Source organism: Lactuca sativa, chromosome 8 (genome assembly GCF_002870075.4).
Source record: "Lactuca sativa cultivar Salinas chromosome 8, Lsat_Salinas_v11, whole genome shotgun sequence".
Taxonomy (NCBI): Eukaryota; Viridiplantae; Streptophyta; class Magnoliopsida; order Asterales; family Asteraceae; genus Lactuca; species Lactuca sativa.
In genome coordinates this window covers 277,350,089-277,356,160 of record NC_056630.2, presented here as the reverse complement: position 1 = coordinate 277,356,160, position 6,072 = coordinate 277,350,089, and positions in this window count along the sequence as shown.

The following is a 6,072-nucleotide window of genomic DNA, read 5'->3' as shown; positions in this document are numbered from 1 at the left end:
CTGAGGAGGTTCGTTTGGAACTTGTTCTCCTTCACCCATTTTTTTGGCTGCATCTTCGACAATTTGCTTCAGATAATCGATTATGTTATCTGCTGCCTTGGCTTCCGAGAGAGTGGCTTTCTCAGGTTCATCGAATAAGTCCACAAACTGATCGAACAAATTAGCAATCGTGGATGTGACTTGACCTGTTTGAGAGAAAATCTCTCCAATTGCTCCTTCAGTAGTCTTTAGCTTCTTGACATAGCTATCATCGAAAGTCACATAATATGTTTCTTCAATCTTTCTAGAACGCTTATTTAAAACCCGGTATGCTTTTGAAGTAAGAGAGTATCCCAGAAAAATTCCTTCATCTACTTTAACGTCAAACTTGTTACGATGTTCTTTGGAGTTGAAGATGAAACATCGTGAACCGAACACATGGAAAAATTTTACGTTCGGATTCCTGTTATTAATGATCTCATAAGGAGTAAGAGAGAAACGCTTGTTGAGATAAGACCTATTCTGCGTAAAGCATGCTGCATCAATAGCATCAGCCCAGAAATATAAGGGAAGAGAAGCGAAACTTAGCATGGTTCGGGCCGCCTCACACAAGGATCGGTTTCGCCTTTCGAAAATACCGTTCTGTTGAGGCGTGTAGGGGGCTGAAAAGTTGTGACTGGTTCCTTTTTCTGCCAAAAAGTCTTCAAATTCTTTGTTCTTGAATTCCAGTCCATTATCGCTCCTAATGTTTCGAACGACTTTTCTCAGTTGCACTTCAACCTGCTTGATGAACATCTTTAGCTTAGGAGTGACTTCAGATTTGTGCTTCAGAAAGAACACCCATGTAAAACGTGATAAATCATCAACAATAACAAGAATATACTTGCTACCGCCAATGCTTTCGATTGATGATGGACCACACAAGTCGATGTGAAGCAACCCAAGTGGTTCAACAACTTTTGTGTTTATAATAGATGGGTGACTTTGACGACTTTGTTTCCCCATTTCGCATGCAACGCACAAGTGTTCTCGATCAAACTTGAGCAAGGGAAGACCCCGAACTTGACCTCCGGTGACAAGCTTGTTGATGTCTTTGAAGTTGAGATGTGAGAGCCTTCGGTGCCACAACCAGCTTTCGTCAGAATGAGCTTTGGACAAAAGACATATAGCTGGATTTCCTTTGATTGGATTGAGATTTAGAGGAAACATTTCACCTTTTCGGTCTGATTTGAGGATGACCTTGTTGGATTTCTTCTCTATAATCTCTGAACCTTCGTCGTCGAATGAAACTTTGAGACCGGTACCTCCCACCAGTTGAGATACACTGATGAGATTATGTTACAACCCTTCAACATACGCCACCTTTCTTATTGTGAAATCTCCATTAGTTATCATTCCATAACCCTTTATAGTTCCATAGGAGTTATTACCGAACTTGACATTGCCACCATTTTGAAGAGATCGAAACTCACTTAGCTCTTCCTTCCTTCCTGTCATGTGACATGAGCAGCCACTGTCAATGTACCATTCTTCGTCGAACTGCTCGTCACTTATAACCTACAAAAATTAAGCAGATTTAGGAACCCAAAGTTTCTTGGGTTCACGTGAGCCTTTCACAGGAACAAGAATAGTAAGAGAAACATCAACAAGATATGTTCTTTTTATTAATGTTGTTTCATCTTTTCTTTTAATAGTAAACACTTTGATTTTGTTAGGGTTAGCTACAGTCGTTTTGGTTTCAGGTTCTGGTGTATGGGCATTAGTCTGCTTTCGGTCATCCTTGACTGAGGAAATCTTCGATTTTCCTTTCAAGTTCGTTGATATTTTGAATTTTGTGCAGGAACAGAATTGGGTTTAGAAGAGGATTGAGAATGAGAAGAATCAGAAAGAGATAATTTAGAATGGGAGTTTTTCCTGACTTGAGGTTCGAAATGACCCTTTTGTTTATGGTCATTAGAAGGACCAAACCTGGATCTTCGGTAGCCGTTAGCTGATGAGCCGAAGTTGGATTTTTGATTGTTGTTGGTCGGACCAAACCTATCCTTTTGGTTGCTGGTTCTTTTGGGACCGAACCTATCCTTTCCGTTGCTGGTGCTTTTGGGACCGAACCTATCCTTTCGGTTGTTGGTGCTTTCGGGACTGAACCTATCCTTTCGGTTGCTGGTGCTTTCGGGACCGAACCTATCCTTTCGGTTGTGTTCCTTATGTGGCCCGAAAGTCTTTTTCCCTGACTTTGAATTTTTATCAGGATATGAGAAATGAGTATTTTGATAGCGCCAAAACTACTTTCACTCTGAGAGATTCTTTTTGTATCTCAGCTTTCTCTGCTGCTTTTGATTTTTCACCTATTTCGGTTGCCTGTGGATATTAGCTTTTTGTTTCAGCTTCTTGGCAGCCGGTTTGCCCTTCATAGATGAGGTTTCGTTTGTGGAGGTGACTTCTTCTACATGAATTTCTTTAGTGCCACTTGTACTTGGTACGTCAAAGTTAGCAGGCTTATTCAGCGGCTCTGGCACATATCTTCCTTTGGTTTTCCATGATGTTCGCTCTGACAGACCAACTGTTTCGTCTGCATTGTCTATATGAGCTGACCAAAAAAACTCATCACAGCCATCAACATCGTCTTCATTCACCATGGCGGTGAGTTCAGCTGTTTGATGTTCGGCTACTCCTGTGACTTTATATACCTGATTTGGAGTAGTTCTAACCTTCTGAAACACAACAGCTTTTCTCTAAGGACTGGCGACTTAGATTTGGACAAGCGAGCGAATTCTACAAAATTTTCAGAAATCAGGTTTTTGTGGTTTTCGGATTCGCTCTTGACAAATTCTGAACAGTCGACTTCATCCTCTACAGAAATTTCACTCATATCATCGTCCACATTAAGTTCAGATGCGTTTTCAACATCAATTTTGTTTTCTGAACTTAAGTTGGCACTCAATGAGTCGAATTTTTGTATAGTTTCGGTCTTGACTTTCAGCTTATCATTTTCATCCAGAAGATCTTTAAGCATGTCCTTATGGTCTTTGGACTTTATAAAAGAGTCTATTTTGTCTAGACCACACATATAAGTATGATTCACATCATCGGAAGATACAACACTTTTATAGTTGTATGCTTCACCATCGATTTCATCTTCCTTAAACTCAAGGAAGGGTAAAATCATGCAATGTATCTTCTGTCCTATTTCACAATTCAGATGCAGTTGAGTAATGTTAGCATAAAGCCTTTTAGCGATTAAACAAAAAACATTCCTTTGTTTTAACAATTTTAAATTGTCTCTTTGCAAATAAATGTTTTCATCTCTATTCTTAATGATCTCCAACTCCTTCTGCTCAATCCACATCCTTCGCTCCTCACTCTTGGATGACACCCTGCTTATTTGGTCAGTCAGGTTAGAATTTGTGACCCGTGTTTGAGGTAAACAACTATCTAGATTTGAGATTCTTGAATTCAAGTTATTTAATTCCTTTTCATATGATTTCTGTGGAATTTTGAATGAAATAAAAAGAGATTGTACCTTCTTGATCAGTTCATCAAGTTCACTGATCTGCACACTGAGAGGTTTTGCTGTGAAGCATAAGTCCTCTCGCTCCTTGGCGTCTTCATTTCCACCATCAGTATTATATCCCCTCATGTGAGATATATCAGTCACCATCAGACACTTTCCACTGCTTTCACCACCTCTTGCGACATAAGCCTTTCCATGAGAAGGCTTTCTCACCTCATCATCTTCTGAGTCGGTCGACCAAACCTGTACGCCACCGAACTCATCATCCTCTGCCGAACCCTGTACAATAAGAGCATTCATAGAAGGATTAGTAGTAGCTTTCTTCCTTTTAATCTCGTCTAGCTTTTTCATTAAGATTGCCTCTTCATCTTTCTCCTCATCTTTCTCTGTCATTTTCTTCAAAACACAATCTTTGGCGTAATGATTCTTTCCTCCACAGTAATAACAGCTGACACCAGAATCCGCTTCAACCTTCACCTCTTTCTTTGGTTCTTCAGTCTTCGGCTCCTCCCTTACTTTTTCAGAACTGTAGCTTCCCTGCCAATTTCGGTTCTTATTGGTAGGAAACTTCTTCTTGATGAACCTTTTGGGATTGTACACCATCAATAGCATAATCTTCTGAAGTTAGATCATAGTCCTCCAGGTTCAGATCTTCGTCTTCTACTGCATTCTTACTTTTAGACAGGAGGGCCAAGGACCCCAAGTTTGAGACCACACTCTTCTCTTGCATCACTATCTTTTCTTGGGATTTCAGAATTCCCACCAGTTTCACCAGTGAATATGATTTGAATTGCTCGTGTGCTTTAACTGTAGACACAACAGCTCTCCATTCGGATCTTAATCCATTTAGAAAAGTAACCTTCTGTTCAATAAGCTTCCTTTCGATATCATGTTTGATCATCTTGCTGAGAAGATGATTGAAGCGATCAAACTTCTGTGTAACGGACTCATCAGGATTTTGCTTGAACTCTCCAAACCCAGACGAAAGCAAGGTCTGAATTGAGTGCTCCAAATCTTCATCTGTGGAATACAGCTCTCGCAGCCGATCCCAAATTTCTTTAGCAGTACTGCATGAGCTCACCAATCTAAACGTGTCAAATTGAAGAGCGAATCGAATCAGCCTCAATGCTTTGATGTTGCACTGAAATTTCTCCTTTTCGTCCTGAGCAACGTCTTTTACATCTTTTAACAAATCATTATACTCCTTTTGAGTTTTAATGATTCTGGATGTTCCTGAATGAGCAAATGGTCCAGAAACAATAGCTTCCCATATTAGATACCCATTATCTTCAGATCCAATAACGTAGTCTTCAAAATGATGCGCCCAAACCTCGTAATCTTGAGTGTAAAGAATTGGAATCTTCGTTGTAGATCCAATATTGTTTGAGATGTTGATAGGATTGGATTGAGAATCGTCCATGCTTGATCGTTTAACCTGTTGCAAGATCAGACTTGTAATATGTAATATTAGGGCAAAACGAATAAATAATGAGATACGGCAATTATGGAGTGACGGCTCGATAAATATCAGTTAATGCGGAATAAACCCTAATCGCTTCTTTCACAGAAGAGATGTGTATGAATTACACAACCTCCTGCTCTGATACCAATTGATGAGTTTATCAAACTCTTAGATCGTTTAGATCTTATAACAGGTAAATCACGAAAGCAAAAACAGTAATGTAAAACTCAAGAATGAATCTGAATGTGTCGAATGATTCAAAATAAATCAATCCTCAGCAGAGCTCGATGAAGAACTTCCGCTGTAGAGGATATTTGGGTTACAAAAGATAAGAACAATGAACGCTATTAAATTATCTCTCAAAATCTTACGTTCTAGGATGCATGCAAGCATCTATGACTGATGCCCTATCAAGATCTATGCTTATCGTTCCATAGATGAATATGGTATCATGCACTCAAGCAATCGGACGAGTGAGGAGTTGTCAATTCCTAGTAGTGCTATCCATAATGACCATTGGCTCAAAGAGTTAATGGTTGGAGTCAAGTGTAAGGGAAGGGACTTATGATGATAAGGCCTCATGTTTCAAGTTCCATAGACATACATAGCAAAATACAGCAATCATGTTTGATACAAATCAATTTAAATGCAACAAACAATAAACAATTTTTCGGACATGCTTTTCCACCCTAAAACATAAAAACCGAAAACAGGGAGAGTTGTGAATACTCACAATGCATTGAGATGATGCAAATGATTCCTTGAACTACGTTCCACTTGTACCACTATCGATTACAACAACGATATTACACACTGATGAGTTTCTAACCGAAATCTAATACTATTATACTTACTACTGCAATAGAATTACGTCAATATTGTGTCAAAATTTTGATATTGATAAGTTACCAACATTTTTATGTGAAATTTAGATTTCTATGAATCAATTTGTTGTATAACAAATTCAAGTGGAAATCCCCATTATTGAAATGTTAAAATTTAACATTTTAGGTGGTGTTTCAATGATTAAATATTCAAAAACTAAATCAGTTTAGTTCCAAAATTTTCCAAACTTTGTATTTTAATTCTAACTGAACTCAAAGAACCCAATATAAATTTT